Source organism: Carettochelys insculpta, chromosome 3 (genome assembly GCF_033958435.1).
Source record: "Carettochelys insculpta isolate YL-2023 chromosome 3, ASM3395843v1, whole genome shotgun sequence".
Lineage (NCBI taxonomy): Eukaryota > Metazoa > Chordata > Testudines > Carettochelyidae > Carettochelys > Carettochelys insculpta.
This window is the reverse complement of record NC_134139.1, coordinates 77,077,377-77,101,085: the sequence shown is the minus strand read 5'-3', so window position 1 is coordinate 77,101,085 and position 23,709 is coordinate 77,077,377. Positions and strand designations below refer to the sequence as shown.

The following is a 23,709-nucleotide window of genomic DNA, read 5'->3' as shown; positions in this document are numbered from 1 at the left end:
ATCTAAGTTGTATTTGCCCAGTTTCTTGATAAGATGATCATGCAAGACCGTATCAAATGTCTGCCTAAAATCTAGGCATACCACATCCACCACTTCTCCCTTATCCACAAGGCTTGTTACCCAACCAAAAGAAAGCTATTAGATTGGTTTGGCATGATTTGTTACCTATCAGTTTATTTTCTTTCAGATGTTCACAGATAAATTCCTTAATTACTTGTTCCATTATCTTTCCTGGCACAGAAATTAAACTGTCTGGCCTGTAATTCCCTGGGTTGCTCTTATCTCCCTTAGATGGATGCTATATTTGCTCTTTTCCAGTCTTCTGGAATCTCCTCGGACTTCCTTGACTTTTCAAAGATGGTCTCAGATACCTCCTCTATCAGCTCCTTGGCTGGGGCCACACTACCCCCTTCTTTATGAGGGGCATGCTAATAAGCCACTTCAGCAGATGCTAATGAGGCAGTCATGAATATGCAGTGCCTCATTAGCACAATGGTGGGCATGCACGCTTTGAAAGTGCTGGTTTTGAAACACGCGCCGCCCGTGTAGCCAATTCCCTCAGCACCTTTTGAAAGGACGCCCTGATTTCGAAAGCCCCCTTTTCCCATTTGGTTTTGGGAAGAAGGGGCTTTCGAAATCAGGGAGGTAATTGCAAAAGAACCCCAGATACACAGGCAGCATGAGTTTTGAAACCGACACTGCATATGCATGGCAGTGCCTCATTCACATGACCCCTTCAAATGGAGGGGGTAGTGTGGCCATAGCCCTTGAGTATTCTAGGATGCTTTTCATCAGGCCCTGGTAACTTGCAGACATCTAACTTTTCTAAGTAATTTTTAACATGTTCTTTTTTTAATCTTATCTTCTGAACCTACCTCTTTCCCACTAGCATTCACTATGAATGCTTAGATACCGATTTGATTTTGCCTCCCAGTTTTGCCTAGTTCCTCTTTTTTCTGCTACTATAGCCCATGTTCCCTCACATTTCTGGCCCACCTCCCACATCTCCATGTTGTATTCTTACGTGTGGGCTTTGGACACCTACCCCATTGAATCTAGTTTACAGCCTAGTTTTGAATCATTTTACATTCCTTTGGTGAAAATAAAATGCAAATAGCAGAATATCTTGTGGTATAGTCAACATTCTGAGGAAAAATTACTACAGGCTGACCCTCTCTAACTCGGAACACTCTCATCCAACATCATCCAAAATCTGGCATGATTTCAGTTAGCCAGATGACCATTTATTATACATGTAGCCACGTTTCATGTGGTCCCATAAAATTTCACAGCCATCAGTCCTGGCTGTCAGGGTTCTGTGCTGTTATTTAGCCGTAATTTACTATAAACACCTTCTGAAATTCCAGTAAGCAGTGGAAGTGTTGGTAGCGCTGCTAGACAATATTTACCCTCTGTGGTCCGGCAAATTTTATTGGTCGGCACCAGTCAGGTCCTGATAGTGCCAAACTAGAGAGGCTCAACCTACATTACGTAACTAAAGCATATGTAAAAGCTTACATATGTTATGACTTTGGATTAACCGAGTAGCAACTAATAGGTGATTCTGCAGAGGCTTCAAAAAACCTTCTTCAGATGCCAACAAAAGCGATGTCAGCCCCGCCCCACCACTCCCAGGCAGCAGAGAGCTTGCTTAAAGCAATGCCACCTGTGGATTAGCAGAAGACCAGCTAATGATACCAACCACCACCTAAACAGCAAAGTTCTGGGTCTTAATTTATTTTTTATTGAGCCTGTTGTAAGCATGACTCTTAGTGACTTTGAAAAATAGCACCGTCACTCAGACTGTACAGAGATTAAAAGGTCAAATTTCAGCACTCCACCTCAGAAAGGTTGCAGACTCCTGTGTTAAGAGAACTGGAGGTCTCCCCCACTCAGATAAAAGTAGTTAAATAAGCCTGAGCCATCCAATCATCATGCCTCTATTTGCTTTACATTGAAGTGGCTGTGAATAGTATTCAGAACAAAAATCAATTCTGCATATCTGGAACGATACAGAACTCCACACATGCTGTGAAGATTAATTCTATTTTCTTTGATGTGGCTGTAAATTATATTTTTCACACTCTCCATCCAATTCACACATAAAAAATGTGAAGTCACTCATTGTATCTTTTCAATCTAGTTTTTGAAGGATACCACAAATATTTGTAAATTGTCACAGAAGCTAATATAAGTAAAAAATGGTGTAATAATCCCATTTTTCTCCCTCCCAACAAGATTTAGGAAGAGAGAAATTCCTACATCAGATCAGAGCAGCAGGCCATCTATTGCAGTATCCTGTATCTGACAATGGCCAGTGCCAGGTGCCTTAAAGAAAGGTTTTTCACTACTGGGCATAATTTTGAAATAAAGTGCCGACAGGGAAGCTGTTCCCTATGTCCCATTGGTTGCTGGTGGAGATATACCTCTCTCATAAAACTGGAATGGACCCTGAGAGGTCATCAAGTCCTGTCCCCTGCACTCACAGCAGAACCTATCACCATCCCTGACAGGGAGTTTGCCTGGGATAGCATCGTAGAGGAGCTCAGGTGAGTGTGGCATTTGGGGTGGCTGCGTTGTGAGCTGGTGGGCTGAATTTCTGTCTATGGTGTCTGTGCATTTGTTTCATTTTGCAGTGAGGGGCAGATTGCATAGCTGCCTGTGTGCCTGAGCATCTGTTTTGCAGAGAGGGGCAGTTGGAAAGCATGTTTGGCAGTTTGTGTGAATTGGGTGAGCAAGGTGTGAATTGGGAGAGCTTCCTTCCAGGTGGGCCTTCAAGGGCTGATTAGATTGGAGGCAAAGGCTCTGAGTCGGGCCTAACCAGCTAGCAGCTCTATAAGAAGGCAGCCCCAGCAAACCCTGTGAGCAGCGAATAGGAGCAGCTTACAGGGAGTTTGCCTGGGAGTTTGCCTTTGGGAGGAGCCCCATACCCATTTTCACCTTTCTTATACGGTGTTTCTCTTGCGCCCTTCAAGGCGGCACTAGAAACAAATAAGGGATATCTCTGAAAAAGGAAAAAATGGAGAGTGATATGGCTGGTGAGAGGTCTGTTGTTGTGACCTGCATGTCATGTGCCATGTTTGTCTTTCTCCCAGACAATAGAAAGGAGGGTTTTCTCTGTACCAAGTGTAAGCTGGCAGCCATTTTAGAAGAGAAGATTAAAGGACGTGAGGCACAAATATCAACCCTCAGGTCCATCAGAGAGGGTGAAGACTTTCTGGATAGAAGACAACAGATAATACTGCAGGAACAGCAGGCTACCCAAAACACGGAGGAGAACGGGAAGCATGTTACCTCCAGGAAGAGAAAACCAGTTCCAGTCTCTCCAGTTCCAGTGGAGTTAAGTAACCTCTTTGAGCCTGTCTCCACAGGTGATACGGCAGAGATAATTGGAGCTGATACAATCCCTGCAGAATCACCTATTAGTTGCTATTCAGTTAATCCAGAGTCATAACTTATGTAAGCTTTTACATATGCTTTAGTTACGTAATGTAGGTTGAGCCTCTCTAGTTCGTCTCTTCTCAGCAATCCCCGCTCACGAAACAGAATCCCATGGTCAAAGAAACCAAATCCTTCCCTGCTACACCACCTATGCAACCACGCATTTACCTCTGAGATTCTATGATCCCTCCGCGGACCCCTTCCTTCCACAGGGAGGATAGATGAGAAGACCACCTATGCTCTGTATTCCTTGATCCTTCTCCCGAAGGTTACGTAGCCTGCTGTGATCTCAAAGTTGTTTTTGGCTGTATCATTGGTTCTTACATGAAGAAGTAGGAAGGGGTAATAGTCTACAGGTTGGAAGAAGAGATAGAAACACAAATGACTGGTTCGAAGCTAACTCCAATTACATGATTCCAGCCATCGAAAAAAAAGCGTGCTGCACTCCTGGAGTACAAACGTTCGCCGAGCCAGAATACCCTGCAAGCACTCAGAGCAGCCAGAAAAACAGTACAGCAGATGGCCAGGCACTGTGCCAACAACTACTGGCTCGAGCTATGCAGCAGCATCCAGACCAGTGCTGACTTTGGTAACCTCAGGGGAATGTATGAGAGCATCAAGAAGGCATTAGGACCCACCCAGAACAAGGTGGCACCTCTGAAATCCAAATCTGGTGAAGTCATCACTGACAAAGCCAAACAGATGGAGTGCTGGGTCGAGCACTCCTCTGAGCTTTACTCACGCAAGAGCATTGTGGTCGATTCAGCCCTTGATGCCGTCGAACTTCTACCAGTAATGGACGAACTGGACCAGGGACCAACTGTGGATGAACTGAAGAAAGCCATCGACAACATTGCAGTAGGAAAGGCCCCGGGCCAGGATGGTACATCACCAGAGGTAATCAAGTGTGCCATAGACACTCTCGTGGAACCCCAACATGAGCTACTGTGCCTGTGCTGGAGAAAGGGAGAGGTTCCACAGGACATGCGCGATGCTAACATCATAACCTTGTATAAGAACAAAGGAGACGGAAGCGACTGCAACAATTACCGTGGAATCTCCCTCCTAAGCATCACTGGTAAACTGTTCGCTCGCGTCATCCTCGGCAGACTCCAGAAGATTGCTGAGAGGGTGTATCCTGAATCACAGGAGCGGATTCCACACAGAGAGATCTACCATCGACATGGTCTTCTCTCTGAGGCAGCTGCAGGAGAAATGCAGGGAGCAGAGGAAGCCACTCTATATTGCCTTCATCGACCTAACCAAGGCCTTCCACTTGGTCAGCAGGGATGGACTGTTCAAACTGCTCCACAAGATAGGATGTCCACCACGGTTACTCAAGATGATCCAGTCTTTCCACGAAGACAAGAAAGGAACCATCCAATATGATGGCACATTATCGGATGCTTTCAGCATCAGGAGCGGCGTCAAACAAGGATGCGTCCTTGCTTTGACATTGTTCGGGATCTTCTTCACGCTCCTCCTTAAACACACCTTTGGATCTTCAACAGAGGGCATCTTTTTGCACTCAAGATCTGACGGGAAACTGTTTAATCTTGCAAGGCTGAAAGCTAAATCTAAGGTGCAAGAAGTCCTCAGATATGCTGTTTGTAGATGACGCTGCTGTCATGTCACACACAGAAGACCAGCTTCAGAAGCAGCTGGATCGGTTCTCCAAAGCATGCAAGGACTTTGGGCTCTCCATCAGCCTAAAGACGACAAATGTACTTGCTCAGGACGTTGCTGTTTCTCCATCAATTAGCATTGACAACTATATGTTAGAGGTTGTCCACAAGTTTGTTTACCTTGGGTCCACCATCACTGACACCCTGTCCTTGGAGACTGAGCTAAATAGGAGGATCGGTAAAGCAGCCACAACTCTGACCAGAGACTCAGCGAGAGAGTGTAGAACAACAAGCTGGACACTCACACCAAAATGCAAGTCTACAGAGCCTGCATCCTCAGCATCCTCCTTTACAGCAGCAGGACTTGGACCCTGTATGCCCGCGAAGAAAAGAGGCTGAATGTCTTCCACTTGCGCTGCCTCAGGTGCATCCTTGGAATATCATGGAAGGACAGACTGTCCAACACTACCATCCTTGAGCAAGCTGGAATCCCAACTATGCACACCCTCCTCAGGCAGCGGCGGCTCCGCTGGCTTGGCCACGTCCACAGGATGAATGATGGAAGGATCCCAAAAGACATCCTGTATGGCGAGCTAGCCTCTGGCAAAAGACCTCCCGGACGCCCCCAGCTGCGCTACAAAGATGTTTGCAAGAGAGACCTCAGGGAAGTAGACATCAAACCAGACAGTTGGGAGGAGCTGGCAGACGATCGCAGCAGATGGAGGCAGGAACTATACAAGGGACTTCAGAAGGGTGAGTTGAGGATCAGACAGCTAGCAAAGGAGAAGCGAGCCCACAGAAAGCACAGCAAGGACCTGCCACACACCCATTACATATGCAACAGATGCAGCAAGGACTGTCACTCATGTGGGTCTTCAAGGTCACAGCCGACGCTGCAAATAAGGATGCCAAACGGAACTATGAAGGGTGCAATCCACAGTCTACGTAGACTGAAGGATGCTACTACTATCTGAAAGAGTCCCCATGGTTTAGAAAGCATGGGATGCGCAGTCCTAGGGATGAGAGTTCTATGACCACCAGCCCTAAGAGAAAAAGACGAGTGGTGTTGGTCAGGGACTCCCTCCTAAGAGGGACGGAGGCATCCATCTGCTGCCCAGACTTAGAATCCCTGCAAGTTTTCTGCTTGCCTGGAGCTAGAATTCGGGATATTACAGAGTCGCTGCCAAAAATTCTTCAACCTGTAGACTATTACTCCTTCCTACTTCTTCATGTAGGAACCAATGATACAGCGAAGAACAACTTTGATGAGATCACGGCAGACTACGTAACCCTCAGGAGAAAGATCAAGGAATACAGAGCACAGGTGGTCTTCTCGTCTATCCTCCCTGTGGAAGGAAGGGGTCCATGGAAGGATCGTCGAATCACAGAGGTAAACACGTGGTTGCATAGGTGGTGTAGCAGGGAGGATTTGGTTTCTTTGACCATGGGATTATGTTTCATGAACAGGGATTGCTGAGAAGAGACGGGATGCACCTCACTAAAAGAAGAAAGAGCATCTTTGCGGGCAGGCTTGCAAACCCAGCGAGGAGGGCTTCAAACTAGGTTTGTCAGGGGAAGGGGACACAAGCCCAGAGGTAAGTGGGGAAGGAGGAGGGAACAATCAAGTGGGTTTCCTGGGTGAAGAGGAGAAAGTGGGCCAATCGGCCTCTTCTCTAAGATGCTTGTACGCTAATGCCAGAAGCCTGGGGAACAAACAGGAAGAATTAGACGCCTTGGCACAGTCACACAAGTATGAGGTGGTTGGAATAACGGAGATTTGGTGGGATGATTCGCATAACTGGAGCACGGTAATGGAAGGTTATAAATTGTTTAGGAAAGACAGATGGGAGAAGAGGAGGAGGAGGAGTTGCGCTCTATGTGATGGAGCAGTATGATTGCTCAGAGCTCCGGTATGAGGAAGGAGAAAATCCAGTCGAGTGTCTTCAGGTTAAGCTTAAAGGTGGAAGTAACAGAGGTGATGTCGTAGTTGGTGTCTGTTACAGGTTGCCAGATCAGGGAGAGGAGATAGATGAGGCTTTCTTCAGGCAGCTTAGTGAAGCTTCCAAATCACAGGCCCTGGTTCTCATGGGAGACTTTAACCATCCAGACATTTGTTGGGAGACCAATACATCAGCACACAGACAATCCAGGACGTTTTTGGAGACTATTCAAGATAACTTCTTGGTACAAGTGCTGAAGGAACTGACCAGGAGCCGTGCGCAACGTGACCTGTTGCTCACAAACAGGGAAGAACTAGTAGAAGAAATAGAAGTGGGAGGGAACCTGGGCTGCAGTGACCATGAGATTGTAGATTTCAGGATCCAGATGAAAGGAAGAAGGGCAAGCAGTAACGTACAGACCCTTGATTTCAGAAAAGCAGACTTTGACTCTCTAAGAGACCGGATGAGCAGGATCCCTTGGGAAATGAAGATGAAGGGGAAAAGAGTTGAAGAGAACTGGAAGTATTTTAAAGAAGTCTTACTGAAGACACAGGAACAAACAATCCCGCTGCGTAGTAAGAAATGCAAACATGGTAGGCAAACAGCTTGGCTTAACAGGGAAGTCCTTAGTCAGCTTAAATTCAAAAAGGATGCATACAAGAAATGGAAATGAGGACAGTTGACTAAGGAGGAGTATAAACATACGGCTGGAGAATGCCGGGCAGTAATCAGGAAAGCGAAAGCACAATTGGAACTGCAGCTGGCAAGGGATGTGAAGAGTAACAAGAAGGGTTTCTACAGGCATGTGAACAATAAAACGGGTTATCAGAGAAGGTGTGGGGCCATTACTGGATGAGGAAGGTATCCTAGTGACAAATGATGCAGGAAAAGCTGAAGTACTCAATGCTTTTTTTGCCTCAGTCTTCACGGACAAAGTCAACTTCCCAGTGATGGTCCTAGATGATACGGTAAGGGAAAGTGGAGGGCAGCCATCTGTGGGGAAGGAACAAGTTCTGAGCTATCTAGAAAAGCTAGATGTGCACAAGTCCATGGGTCTGGATTTAATGCACCCCCAGGGCACTGAGGGAATTGGCAGAGGTCATTGCTGAACCTTTGGCCATTATCCTTGAAGACTCTTGGAGATCGGGGGAGATACCGGATGACTGGAAGAAGGCAAACCTAGTGCCCATCTTTAGAAAAGGAAAGAAGGACAATCCAGGGAACTATAGACCCATCAGCCTTACCTCAATCCCTGAGAAAATAGTGGAGGGAATCCTCAAGGAATCCATTTTGAAGCACTTGGAAGAGAGGAAAGTGATCAAAAGTAGCCAACATGGATTCACCAGGGGCAAGTCCTGCCTCACCAATCTGATTAGCTTCTATGATGAGATAACAAGCTCTGTGGACATGAGGAAGTCAGTGGATATGATATACCTTGACTTCAGCAAGGCTTTTGATATGGTCTCCCACAACATTCTTGTCCATAAGTTAAGGAAATATGGATTGGATCCTTGGACTATAAGATAGATAGATAGAAAGCTGGCTTTGATGGTCGGGCCCAACGGGTAGTGGTCAATGGCTCAATATCTGGATGGCGGTCTGTTTCAAGCGGAGTGCCGCAAGGCTTGTTTCTGGGGCTGGTGTTATTCAACATCTTTATTAATGACCTGGATGAGAGACTGGGTTGCATCCTCAGCAAGATTGTGGATGACACAAAACTAAGGGGAGAGGTAGATATGTTGGAGGGTAGAGATAGAATCCAGAGGGACCTGGATAAATTGGAGGACTGGGCCAAAAGAAATCTGATGCGGTTCAATAAGGAGAAGGGTAGAGTCCTGCACCTGGGGTGGAAGAATCCCAAACATTGTTACAGGCTGGGGACCGACTGGCTCAGCAGCAGTACAATGGAAAGGGACCTAGGGGTTATGGTGGATGAAAGGCTGGATATGAGTAAACAGTGTGCCCTTGTAGCCAAGAAACCTAACGGCATACTCGGGTGCATTAGGAGGAGCATTTCGAGCAGATCTAGAGAAGTTGTTATTCCTCTTTATTCGGCACTGGTGAAGCCACATCTGGAATATTGTGTCCAGTTTTGGGTCCCCCTGTATAAAAAGGATGTGGATTTTGGAGCAGGTTCAGCGAAGGGCAACAAAAATGATTAAGGGTCTGGAGCACAAGACCTAAGAGGATAGGCTGAGGGATTTGGGTTTGTTTAGTTTACAGAAGAGAAGACTTAGAGGTGATTTAATAGCAGCCTTCAACTTCCTGAAGGGGAGCTCTAAAAAGGAGAGTGAGAAACTGTTCTCAGTGGTGTCAGATGGCAGAACAAGGAGTAATGGTCAGAAGTTGAAGAGGGAAAGGTGTAGGTTAGATATTAGGAAAAACTTCTTCACCAGGCGGGTGGTGAAGCATTGGAATGTGTTGCCTAGAGAGGTGGTGGATTCTCCATCCCTTGGAGGTTTTTAAGTCCTGGCTGAAAAAAGTCGTGGCTGGGATGACTTAGTAGGGGTTGATCCTGCCTGAAGCAGGGGGCTGGACTAGATGACCTCCTGAGGTCCCTTCCAGCCCTATGATTCTGTGTGACTGTTTTTTTTTAAATGTATTGCCCCAGATTCCTAAATGGCCCCCTCAAACCACTGAGCCATCTTGCCCCTCCCCCCCAAAACAAAGTTTTAATATCTCCCATGTTAAAAAAATTAACTGGGTCATCCTAGCTCATAAGACAAAAAAGCAGTAAAGTGTATGTTTTCTTGTTACACATATAAACATATCAAAACAAAAAGCAGTCAAGTAGCACTTTAAAGACTAGCAAAATAGTTTATTAGGTGAGCTTTCGTGGGACAGACCCACTTCTTCAGACCATAGCCAGACCAGAACAGACTCAATATTTAAGACACAGAGAACCAAAAACAGTTAGCAAGGAGTACTGTTTTTGGTTCTCTGTGTCTTAAATATTGAGTCTGTTCTGGTCTGGCTATGGTCTGAAGAAGTGGGTCTGTCCCACGAAAGCTCACCTAATAAACTATTTTGCTAGTTTTTAAAGTGCTACTTGACTGCTTTTTGTTTTGATAGTGTATAGACTAGCACGGCTTACTCTCTGTTACTATATAAATAGATAATCCTTTTTTAAACAAGCCTGTTTAGTCAAAGATATCTTGTAGCATTGAGTTCCACTCGTTAATTATGTATTAGGAAGAAACAGGTATGTCTTTAAGTCATTTTTATTCATTATCTTTCATTTTCATTAGATAGTCCCTTGTTACTGTGTTAAGAGAAAAAGTAAATTGGATGCTCGTATTTATTTTCTAACACCTGTTGCTATATCACGTCGTTTCTCAGTCACATGTTCCGTAAGCCAGTCAAAAATGCTCTGCTCACGTGGAAGTCTTTCCATTTTTCTGTTTTGAAGAGATGCTCTTCTAGGCAGGAATAGCATTTTTGTTACGTTTGTACAATGCTTAGAACAATGTAGGGTGAGGTTTCCAGGTGCTTCTGCAATCCTAATAATAAATCATCATGTCATGCGTTTCAGATCCTATCAGCTAGATTGTTTTTTTATCTCATGACCAGAACGGGATATAGCATTCGGGGAAGACATATAACCAGTTTGTATGAAATAGTGTAATTTTATCTATAATTTTTTTCACTGCACTCCTCATCTATTTCTACAATGTTGGTTTATTTGACGGCTGCTGAACTTTGACAGGTCCAATGGTGCCATGAATTCTCAAACAGTTAAAGTTAATTTAAAATCCAGCAATGTTTATTAGTAGTCTAAGTCATTTCTTCCTGTGTGCGGTACTTGGCAGTCACTCAATAAGGAGTAGGATGTCTTCATGTCACCCTCCTATTTGCGAGTCCATTGATGGCCGACCATCTGATTGTTCCAATGAACCCAAGAGCAATGCTGCAGGAAGTCTTGTACTTCCAGCAGGGTCACCCATGGCAGCAAGATCAAAGTGGAGGGTCCAGACAAAGAATGATCCTAGAAGTCCTCAACAGCAGCAAAGGCGTAGGATAGCAAAGGACATAACAGCTGTGAAGGCAGATGAAGACTGCAGCGTACTGGAGACTCACAGTTGTCATGGATTCCCTGAGTTCTCCATCCATCAAGAACTGTGTGGTGGCTACAGTGCAATAGTCCCCACCACACATTAAAAGAAGTCACACACAGGTGTCTTCCTCTAGGCTGTGTGCAGTACACCTTGCATTTACCCCAACCGAATTTCACCTGCTGTCCGTCTATCTTTATTATATCTCTCAAGTTCCCTAAAGTCTTCTCTGTTCTTCACTTCACTTACAAACTGAGTCACCTGCAAAGTTTATCATCCACTTTTGGTTTTACGTTATTTTGACTAGTTTCCTCATTTCAAAAAACACCTTTTTAAAAATCTGTGTGTCATAGTGCTAGATTTATAAAGTTTCACTTTATCATCCAGCTACTAAATTACTTCCTGAAGCATTTCCTCGACAAAATAATCCTCACCCTCAAACTATGTGAGCTTTCTATGCCAGCAGTTTGCTTCCACTTTTTCTGCATATGGTCCTTCTTCAACACATTCCCTACCACTAGATAAATATCTTGATGCATGAGGAAGTGATAAGCATCTTTACCTCTCTCACTGATCTCAGCTATGTTCCTCCATTCCAGCCTTGTCCTAACTAATTCCAGTCCTAACTCATTTTGGCTTCCTTTCAATAGAGAACAGAAGGGCAGTTCTAAACTGGGACAATTCTACTATGTCCCCATAAATAATATTGTCTCCTTTTGTCCCTTTCGCTCAGAAAATAGTAGATGTGCAGCACTGGATGTGTGGATCCATCATGTCGATGCTCTGTACTTTGCATCACATAAAGGACTTTCCCGACAGGCACCCTGCTCCATCTGATAAGTTAAGCTACAATTTTTGCAATGAAGCATACATCATGAGGACCTGAGCATTGTGGCCATCCGTTTTCTTATGCTTCTCATGTCCTTAGTTACACAGAAGGTCTGACACAACCCATTCTCAGAGAAGCAAATATTTGTGTACACTCAGTATTTCAGAGCTGGGGAGACAAACAGGAAGCTGCTAACTGAGGGCCCAGATCTGCAGGCAGCAACAGAGAAAGGTAGCAATATCATACCATGCCATCCTTACTCCTGCCTTCAGAGGTGCACTTCTTGACAGCAGACACTGCCCTCCAGCTGCCTTCTGAAGCCAGTGCCACATGCAGCAGCACAGAAGGAAGGCTAGCAATACCACTATCCCCTCTCCTCACAACTCTTTCATGGGTCAGGACCCATAAAACAACATGAAATTTCAGATTTAAATAGAGGAATTCATGAAATTTACAATTTAAATTTCTTGACTGAAATTGACCAAGATGGACCATGAATTTGGTAGGACTCTAGTTGTGATTAATGCTTGTACCATTTGATACAAACTGCTTTGGTTCATGTTAAAAGTCCCAACATCTGTTAAAATATATCTTCTCCTCTGCTATACACCCCTCCATATAAAATAATTTGTCAATCCAGTCAATATCTTCCTCACAGCTGACCGCACACACACTCCCCCATATCAAGTTCCCCAGTTTTCCCTTTTTACCTCTTCACCTTAGTCTTTCAGCTGGAGAGCCATTGCCCAACATGGCCAAAAGATAAAACTGCTGCTGTGCTTGTGCCAGTCCTCTCCACTAGGGCTGCTGGATGTCATGCAAATAATTTAAGTTACTTCCACAGAGTTACAAAGACTTCATTCTGAGCTCAATATAGCAGCTGGTTTGTTAGCCACTGTTTCAGTTCTCTTTAAGATGGAACATTTCCAAGTTTCCCAGGGGCCTGGATATATGCCTGCAAATGGTCCTGTGCCAGTAACAGAGCTATGAATAAAAATTGCACTATTGGACTACTCTGTCAAAAGAAAGCTGCTTGGTAACCCTGCCTCATGTCATCCTCAATAGACAGAAAGGAGTGATGTAAGCGGCCTTTCTGAGATCATTTTGTTGATCAAAAAACTGGAAAATTACCCCCCATTATTAGAGAATTTTATAATCCTAAAGAGAATGCATAATTAATGCTTGTCTTATTTATCAAGATTAAAATTTTGTAATTTTGATTCTGAAGCTGTGCTAATCTTAAAAAAATTGAAAGGCAACTCGATAAAATAGGAATATAAATGTGAATAATAGGCCAACTCTGATGATCAGCATTTGATTTGCTGTTTACTGATTCTATGCAGCATTTTGCTATGAGCAGTAGGAGATTAGTCAGATTTCAGTCTTCAGAATAATTCATTTAAGGAGCATAGTGTTGTGCATTTTGACAGTATAATTAATGCAGCAGTAATGCAACAGCTAATTTACTGCAAATCCATTTTGGAAGCAAGCTTGACCCGGTACCTTTTCCCTCAAGAACTCTAAAATAGAAGATAATCCACTGAGTAATGATAGCATTAGTGGAAGAATATCTAAACTTTCAACTGTTCAAGACAGCAGCACCTGTAGAAAAACTGTTACGAGGAAAACACAAAAGTTAATACTAGTGGTATCTTTCTATATTTAATGGATTTTTCATTTGCTTCTTCCCTTGTTTTTAAGCCACAAATAAATATAATTATATGGATAAACATTTGTAGATGGAGTTCATCTGTTCCTATTGCTTATTCCTTAATGCCATAGACCTGAAATTTCCAATGTGGGTTCCTAAAGCAAAATGGCCTGGATGTTCAGAGGCACAGTGAAAGATGTAGAAGCTCATTTAGGTGTTCAGGCAGAGATTAATGTGCTTAACTTTAAAAAATCCAAATTCCAGAATTTTGGCCATACTACTTTGTGTGATATCACAATCTCAAGAACAGTTAATTGTGATGTCACAAAAGATTATTTCTCCAAAACAAGGAATATGCAGGAAGAGCAGAGGAACTTCTTTAGCAAGAGCCCGTTTTCATGCAAATATCCTGAGAAAAATGTGATATTTAAGCATAATTGTCTTAAATAGAATGTTTTTCAAGTTTTCCATGAGACATCAGTGAATCGTTAAGGCTAGCAATAATTGAGTCACTTATCTGGATTGCAGCTGTGGAAAAAAGATTGAAAACAGTACAATACATAAATCATGAACCTAGTTCATGAAAAGATGGCTCAAATTATTATACATCTATTTACAATAAAACTACAGCCACAGTATAAATCTTTACTTCTCATGCCCATACTTGAGATCCAGGATTAATATGCAGATTTAGACAGGAGACAGAAGAGACATGGGAAGCTCCTTATTTTGCTTATTGGGAATGCACATGACTTTCTATATAATGAGTATTTGTTTTGAACTTACTCATCTGTGCTCTTTCTTCATATGTATAATCTTTGGTTGCATGTGAACTGTAAGGGCAGAAAATGGAGAAAAGCTTGCTGAGATCAAAAACTAAGAAAATATCTACAACAATATTCCATTACATTACTGTCATTGTGTTAGATCAAGGCTTGGATTATTTGAAACAAGAGTTATAATTAAGCAATTATGCTAATACACTCTAGGAAAGATTCTCCATTTACACTGATGCAAATCAGGAGCAATTCTTTTCCTCCTATTAATGGAGTAACAATTCCTAGAAAACAGATGTAAATGATTGGAGAATTAGACCTTACATTTGTACTTTACTGATGGTTTCTTCCACTCACAGATAAATGCTGGAGACATTTAATATATATGAAACACTGAAGCAATGCCATAATATATAATCTTGAAGCTATAGACTTTAGAATAAAATTTTGCCTGATGTCAATACAATTTCACAAAAGGTTTTAAAATAAAAAAGCTTTCAAAGTCAAAGTCACTTTTCCTTTTTTCTGGAAGGAATCCAAGATGGCAATCACAATAACATCTACTGTGGTAATTTTAGATTTAAAAATAAAAAGCAAAAATACAAAATTCCCTTAGCTTTCCTATTACACAGACTTATGGACTGGATTCCCTCCCTTCAGTTAGGAAATTAAAGATGGCAAAGTGATTTAGTGAGTCCCACCTCTTTTATGGTCATTATTACATCAAGCTACATTGCAACCAGTTACCAAGCACACACACAAAAAAGCAGTCTTCAATTAATCTTTTCATTATTTACTTTGGGTTTGGAGAGGTAAAAATAAAGTCTCTCCCCCAAGCTCTTGGCACTTACTGACTGAGGTGCTTTGAAACATGTTTCTCTTATTTTCCCAGAATAATCAACCTTAAATATTACACATCAATTTTATAATTTGTTTAATCAGAAAATAAACTTTTGAGCATGGAATTGGTGTAATCCCACAACATTTCTATTTTACATTACTATCTTTATTAAGCCAGTGCTACACCAATTTAAGAATATTTCAGAAACAGAATAAGGATACTAAAGGGATTGTTTTTAATTTTGCTGAAAGGAAAACATTTATTTTAAATTTTGGAAATGGTACTTCAGACTGCTCTTGAATTTCTTGACAACTACCTTACTGTTTTCTTCCTCACTTGGACAAATGATCTAAATTTTGGCATTTTAAGATATTTGGCATTTTGGATATTTTAAGGCCAATCTGCTTCCCAAAACAAAACACATCTGCTGCTGCTCTTACACTGCTCTCAAAAATGGGCTCTGTCATGCCCTTTATGCCAAAATTTGATTGACCATCCAAGCTGAGGAGTGGGCTGGGATATGATCTTCCTCTGGTTAGACTCAGACATTGGGGGTTGGGAGCAGGGGGAATCCTGGCTCCAATGAAGTCAATGGGAAAACTCTCTAACTTCACTTGGACCAAAATTTTACCCAGCAACTTGAAATTCAGTTAGAATACTCACCTACTAATTTGTTGTTACATTTATGGCACTTCTGTCACATTCACACATACTCTTTCCCCTCCCTCTCAATTTACAAGGTGAAGAATAATATTAAAACAATTAAATCCTCAGACACAAGGATTTTTCTGGGAGAAGGAAGAACAACTCTAAGCACTGTTTCCTATGAAGTCAGATGGAGAAAGACTAGCTCTCACATCATTTTCAATAGATATTAGCCAGTGGCTGGCCTCTATGGTCTCTTAAAGCAACGGGTTCTGGGGCCAGTTGCTCAGATGGTCCCAGGTACAGCTACACCAGCTGCTGCTGAGCAGCTCTGCAGCCAGACAGAAGCTTGGAGAACCCTGAAGCCATATGCACCAGCTGCTGCTGGAGTGGCCCTGTGGTTTACCACACTAGCTGCTGCTTGGACAGCCAGTGTAGTCACTGCCCACAGTCCTCTGCAGTGGTCCCCAGGCAGCAGGTGCAACTGCTGCCAGTGGTATACAGCAGCTGATGCCACAGCTGATACCCCCCACCCCCTCAACAGCAGCCCCTCAGGGTGCCCACTCCCAGCAGCAACCTCCCTGAGATTTAGTCACAGGTATTTATAGTATAAGTTATGGACTGGTAATGTGTGATGACTTTTTGTTTATTGTCCATTGCTTTACTCATACCACCTCCAACCCTACCCTTCATGGCCCAAGGAGATATTACTCGCTGACCACTTTAGCTCCTTCAGCTGCCTCCATGGGGGGACCACGAACATGCAGAGATCATTTCAACGAACTGCCATTACACATGAAGAACCTTCATTTTTTGGCCACAGTTACACATTTTTCACCATGGCTGTTGCTAAGGGACTGCCTCCTCCCCTCCCCCAGGTGCTGGGTCATTCAGAATGTTGTGAGGCCCTGAGACAAGTGGCAGGGGCAGCTGGCAAGTTTGTAGCTTGGTAAAGTACCCCCTATTGGAGTTCTCCCCCCAGGCACCCCTCCCCATTTGGGGCAACCCCTGGGGCCTCCCAGCACCCCCTTCCCAAGTGTCCCACCCCCTTTTTGAGCACACACCCCCACACCCCTTGCTGTGGTCCTCCCACAGGTTTGTGGGGCCCTGGCTAATTGCAGGACCAAAAAGGGGGGTGCAACCTAAAATGCTTGCTCACCCTGATGTAATGTATTGCTCAGCAGTCCACTGTTGCAACAACTGAGAAAAGTCAATGGAAAAGGCAAAGACAGCTATGAACACAAAAACTACTTAGCTTTGAAAGGAATGCTATGAAAGTAAGAGGGTGGCACTGTTTGTGAATGAAGAAAAAGACTAATTCAGTTCATGTATGTAACTGTTTCCAATGCTCACATTTATTTCTATTTGATTCTGTTGTCTTAGAAAGTTTTTATTTTATTTTATTTAAATCAAACTCAAATTCCGTATGTCATACGGAAGCAGCAGCCCATGGTCAAATTAGCAAATGGGGGTGGATTGTTCCTGTGGATTGAGATACAAGATTCGGTGGGTATCCAGTGATCAGGGGCTGAATACCACAGGTGACACCTTCAATTCTTTCCATTTATCCTGAACCGCTCTTTCTGGAACAAGGTACCTGTTGGCAACATGGCTTTTGTCAGTCTCTCGTAAGATAAGGAGACTTAACCTTAACTCAAATCCCCTACCACTGCTGTAAGACACTGAGTAGTCACAAAGTACCACTGGTTGGCCAAATGAAAGGACCTTAGACAATCTCAGCTGTAGATGATCTTGTAGTATTTTCCTCTCCCACATAGTAGAAGGAAACAGCCCCATGGTCTTATGCTTCTTTCCTTTCTATTTCAGCTCTAACGAAAATAAACACAGAGTTGCACAAAAGTCCCCTCATCCAAAGATTGATCTAAATTAGGGCACTAAAGGGGCTTAATATGATGAACCTCTCTGATCTACCTCTGGAATCTCCGCTACATGCGTCTGATGAAGTGGGTCTTTACCCATCATAGCTTATGCTCCAAAAAATCTGTTAGTGTATAAGATGCCACAGGACTTGGCATTGTTTTGGCAGATACAGACTAATATGGCTACCCCTGATACTTGATCTACCAAGATAACCATAGATCCAGCTGTGATAAAGCAAACTAACGAGTGTTTTTTAGCACAGAACCAATAGCCTTGGAGCCACGCAGAGTGCAGATCCATAAGACAGCCTTGACCCTCAATATTATCCTTTGCTGCTGGTCCCAACTTCCTAGGCCAGAGGCTTATGAGTATGTTTTTGCACTTCAGTCTGCAGAAATGGACACACTAAGTCCACAGAGTTATTCTCTTCAAGACTGGCTTTCAGCAGAGGTGGATATCTGTAAAACCACACACTTGTGCTGAGCTGGATTCAATCTTTGCAGATTCATAGTGATTTGTACCTTAAGCTTGGCTTCAGACCGATGCCAACACATATGAAGAGATTTGCCAGGATTTTTAAACAAAAACAGGAATCACAGCTGAGGCAGGTCTCATAGCACTTACAGAACTCTAAGCTTCATTGCTAGAAGGTTTAGCCACTAATGATTCCTTCAGTACCAAACCTTGGAGGCAATTCCTGGGATAAAGATGCTGCATGAGCAACAATGCTGCACATCAGTGTCTTCCAAACAAGCCATACAATAGTGTGCCTTCACAGGGGAACACTTTAACCTCCCTGATTATGCACTAATGGATTTTGAAGTAAACATCCTTCTATAGAAGAATTTTAAAACCCCATTACAAAGAGACAGTGCTGAACTGGAGTTCATTTGCAAGTTCAACACAATCAACTGAATAAGGATCTTAACTGGTTTACACACCACGAAGATGATTTCCCCTGTCTTGATAAGCACATCTCTTCAACAAATGCTGCAAATGAGATGCATCCACTCTGGCTTGATTAGCCTCATTAACACTGGTCCTACACTTGACAAGTATTTATTTTGTTGTTCTTTGTGGCAAGGTCAATTTGAATCCCAGGCCACAGACCGTTGCTTAGTCTACAGTCCCACAGTATGCGTTCTTCTTTCCCATCCCGGGGTGTGGGCTTCTCTCCCTTAGCTAGAAGGGAAGTGGGTAGGAGCCCCATGGCCTGAGTAAAAATAGGCCTTCCCAGCGACAGTCAGACATCTGACTTTACTGCAGAACGAAACCCAAATATTCCTTGCGGGAGCTCCTGACCTCCCGTGCTGTCTCTAGTGATACTGGTGTTCACCTCATCTATTTTTGAACTCTCTCATTACCTGTTCTAATCTTCTTACCTCTGTCAGGGATCCTTTTGAGTGCAGAAAATGAAGTCCTGCAAAATTGTTAAAAATACCTTGCCTATACACAGACTTTACTTAAAAATTCCCAAGGTCACAGACTCCCCTGGACCCTGGAAGGTAGAGCTGCCACCATGCCGTTCCTTGGAGACTCTTTTAACCCTTTTAACTCATGGATAAAACTCCAACCCCACTCTTCCTTCCACAGAGGGAGTGAGAACAGCAAGCTATAATTTGACAGCTATGTGGCCCAAGGCACCAGGCCCTTCTCAGGCACAGGTATGATAGAATCATAAAACAATAGAGCTGGAAGAGACCTAAAAAAGCCATCAAGTCCAGCCCCTTGCCCTAGACTGGACCAAACCCATCAGATCAGCCCAGCCAGGGCTTTGTCGAGGCAACACCTCCAGGGATGGAGACTCCACTACTTCCCTGGGTAGACCATTCCAATGCTTCACCACCCTTCTAGTGAAAAAGTTTTTCCTAACATTCAACCTGGACCTTCCCAACCGCAACTTGAGACCATTGTTCCATGTTCTGCCATCCGTGACCACTTTGAACAGCCTCTCTCCAGCCTCCTTGCAGCCTCCCTTCAGTAAGTTGAAGGGTGTTATCAAATCCCCCTTCAGTCTTCTCTTCTGCAGACTAAACAGTCCCAACTCCCTCAACCTTTCTTCATAGGTCGTATGCTCCAGCCCCCTAATTATTTTGGTCACCCACCCCTGGACCCTCTCCAGTGTGTCCACACCCTTCCTATAATTGGGGGCCCAGAACTGGACACAGTACTCCAGATGCAGCCTCAACAAAGCCGAATGAAGAGGAATAATCACTTCTCTGGATCTACTGGCAACACTCCTCTTGATGCAACCTAATATGCCATTAGCCTTCTTGGCTACAATGGCACACTGTTGACTCATGTCCAGCTTCTCATCCACTACAACTCCCAGGTCCTTTTCTGCACAACTACTACTAAGCCAGTTGGACCCCAGCCTGTAACAATGCTTGGGATTCTTCCGGCCCAAGCGCAGGACTCTGCACTTGTCCTTATTGAACCTCAGGTTTCTTGCGGCTCAGTCTTCCGATTTGTCTAAGTCACTTTGGACCCTATCTCTACCCTCCAGCATATCTACCTCTCCCCCTCGCTTAATGTCATCTTCAAACTTGCTGAGGGTGCAATCCAACACCTCCTCCAGGTCATCGATAAATATGTTGAACAAAACAGGACCCAGAACTGAACCTTGGAGCACTCCACTAGAAACCAACCACCACCCTGACATCGAGCCGTTCATCACTATCCACTGGGCCTGACCTTCTAGCCAGCTTTCTATCCATCTTGCCATCCATTTATCCAATCCACATTCCTTTAACTTGCCGACAAGAGCATTGTGGGAGACCGTAAAAGCTTTCCTAAAGTCAAGATAAATCACATCCATTGATTTTCCCCTATCCACAGAGCCAGTTCTCTCATTGTAAAAACTAATCAGATTGGTCAGGGATGACTTGCCCTTCATGAATCCATGCTGACTATTCCTGATCACTTTCCCCTCCTCCAAGTGCCTCAAAATGACTTCCTTGAGGAGTCCCTTTATCAGATTGTTTGCTTTAAAGAAGTGATTTATTCACAAAATAAGAGAAAAATCAAATCATAGGGTTGCATACAGAAAAACTATTTCCCTGGGATTCAGCTTAAAAGTTACAGGGGTGGGGTGGAAGCGTCAAGTCAAACACCACAAAAAAGAAAAACAGCAGCCAGTCCAACCAATTTCAAAATAACCATAATCTGATAGCATCTAACTATGTATTTTCCTTTTACTTACACCTCTATGGCTGATTTTTTGCAACAGTCCGGATATTTCTGAATGCCTGGGCAATATCTACTCCCCCCTAGTCTCTCTCTGCTGGTCTGCAGAAAAAAATCCCTCAAAAACTGCAATTGTTCTCAGTTTAAACAAAGCTACTTCACTCCCATTGGTTTACTGTACTCAAGTTAATCAGGTGATATTATCTCCTTCCTTGCACTCCTTCCATGCCCCCCAACCCCCCAAAAAAATCAGCTTTGGGAGGATGTCAACACTGGTGCTAATTTCCTTCAGGAGATACAGGAAAGCATAATTAATAAGATACATGCACACTTAGACAGTACTATGAAGTACATGAAGAACCAACAAACCCATGTTTAAATTTGTGTAGTACAAAGCCCGGTATACAGTAAGTAGCTGAATCTGGAAACCCCTCACAAGCGAGCGCATCAGCCACTTTGCTAAGAAGCTCCTGAAATGGGTTCTGTGTCAAAGTTGAAGTCTTGGAGAGCCAAACTCCATCGAAGGAGCTTCCCTCCCCCCAGCCCCCCACATTAGACTCCTTGGCTGTGTGAAGCTAATTTAGTGCAGAATGATCAGTCTGTTAATGAAAGCATCACCCCCACCACTTCAGCTCATAGCTTCTCCAGAGCAAACACAATAGCATAGCATTTCTTCCTCAGTGATAGACCAGTGGCCCTCCCTCTCTGAGAGCATTTTGCTCTCAGAAATTGTTGATCTGGACCTTTCTGCATTAGAACTACCCCACACACACCACTCTGACACATCTGTGGTGATGACGAAAGACTTGTCATAGTCTGGGGCCTTTTGAACAGGGTCAGATATGAGGACAGCCTTAAGCTGTTCAAAAGCTTTCTGGCATTTGTCAGTCCACTTAACCACATTTGGTTGTTTACTTTTGGTCAAATCAGTTAGTGGAGCAGTGATTTGACTGTAGTGGGGTACAAACCACCTGCAACGCCCAGCCAAGCCTAGGACGGATTGGGCCAGTTTCTTTGATTTTGGTACTGGCGAATTGTGGATAACATCTACTTTTGCCTGTAGAGGGTTGATAAGTTCCTTGATCCCCCTGGTGTCCAAGGTAAGTCACCCTGTTGAGGCCAAATTTGACATTTTTTTAGCCATAAACAGTCACTCCTGCCTCCTTCATGTGCTGGAAGACAGCTTGGAGGTGCTAGAGGTGTTCTGAGCATGAGTCAGAGTACACAGCCACACCATCCAGCGTACAGCAAATTTCCCACTAGGAGACTGTCTACAAGTCTTTGGAAGGTTGACGGTGCACTACGTAGCCCAAAAGGGAGAACGCTGAATTCATACAGCCCCACATGGGTGATGAAGGCTGTCTTTTGCTTGATTGATTCATTCAAAGGTATGAGTATCCCTTGGCTAAGTCTCAGGTGGAGATGAACTGGGCCTGTCCCAGTTTCTGCAATACCTCATCTGTACGTGGCGGCGGATAGCTGTCTGGATGAGTTACATCATTCAGCCTATGGTAGTCCCCACAAAAACAGATTTCCCCATCTGGTTCGGGAACTAGGACTTCTGAAGAAGCCCATGCACTGTCAGAAGGACGAATTACACCCATCTCTAGCATGTTCTTGATCTCTTTCTCTCTAGCCGTTTTGGCTGCAGGAGCCATTCAGTAGGGCTGGAGTCTAAGTGGGTGAGCATCACCGGTGTTGATGGAGTGAACTGCCCTTTCTGTTCATCCCAGGGTGGCTGAGAACATCGAGGTGTACTTAGTGCACAGCTCCATGATCTGCCATCTCTGCTCACGGCTAAGGTTCATAGAAAGTGTTATCTCCCCTACTCCACCCTTGTCCTTTCCATTGTAGTAGGGTCTTTCCACCCATTCAGCAATTTCCCTCTCCTGGGTGGTGAACTGAAGAACCGTGACTTCTCAGGAATTAAAGGGCTTTAGAGAGTTAACATGGTATATCTTAGGTTTAAGATTAGGGTTGGGGAAAGCGATGAGGTAATTAACTGCATTTAGGCACTCTTGGACTGTGAAAGGCCCATCCCAAGATGCTTCCATCTTGTCGGTCTGGAGTGCTTTCAAGACCATGATCTGTTCCCCTACCTTGAAGGGCCGCTCCCTGGCATGTCGATTGTACCATGCCTTCTGCAAAGTTTTGTGAGCCAGATTTAGAGAGTCTAAGGGTATTTAGTATGTTGGTTACAAAATCAAAAATGTTAGCCCCTGGAGGAGGAATAGCCCCTGCGCATTGCTGTCTTACCAGCTGCAAAGGGCTCTTAACTTCACATCCATACACAAGTTTGAACAGCGAGAATCCCAGACTGGGATGTGGGACGTCTCTATAGAGAAACAGTAGCTGTCGTAATGCCAAGGCCCAATCACTGGAGTGTTCAGTCACAAATTTACTTATCATGGCCCACAATGTTGCATTAAATCTCTCCACCAGGCCATTCGTTTGATGGTGGTAGGGAGTGGCAACTAGGTGTTTCACCTCATAGGCTTCCCAGAGACATGCCATGGCCTTGGCTAGGAAATTAGTTCCAGAATCCGTGAGAATCTTTGAGGGCCAACCTACCTGGGCAAAAAGATCGGCCAGTGCCTGACACAGGTTCTTGGCTGTAATGCTCCCTAGAGTGACTGCTTCAGGCAATCATGTGGCAAAATCCACAAGAATCAGTATGAACTGCTTCCCTCTTGAGATCTTTTTAGGGAAAGGACCCTTAATATCCACAACTACCCACTGAAATGGGACCTCTATGATGAGGAGTGGCTGGAGAGGTGCTGTGACCTGCCCTTGGGGCTTCCCCGCCCACTGGCACATCTCAGAAGACTGGATATAGCTAGAC

At 44.0% G+C, this 23,709-nt stretch overlaps 1 protein-coding gene across 12 annotated transcripts in view; it reads right to left on the bottom strand.

The window, feature by feature from the left end:
• The window catches only part of SIPA1L2 (signal induced proliferation associated 1 like 2), a 245,594-nt gene that overhangs the window by 138,420 nt on the left and 83,465 nt on the right, over positions 1-23,709 (bottom strand). For all 12 annotated transcript variants that reach the window (XM_074990163.1, XM_074990169.1, XM_074990167.1 and 9 more), the window contains one exon: positions 14,325-14,371. The gene's annotated coding sequence lies outside the window, so the exon portion shown is untranslated. The remainder of the gene's footprint in view (positions 1-14,324; positions 14,372-23,709) is intronic.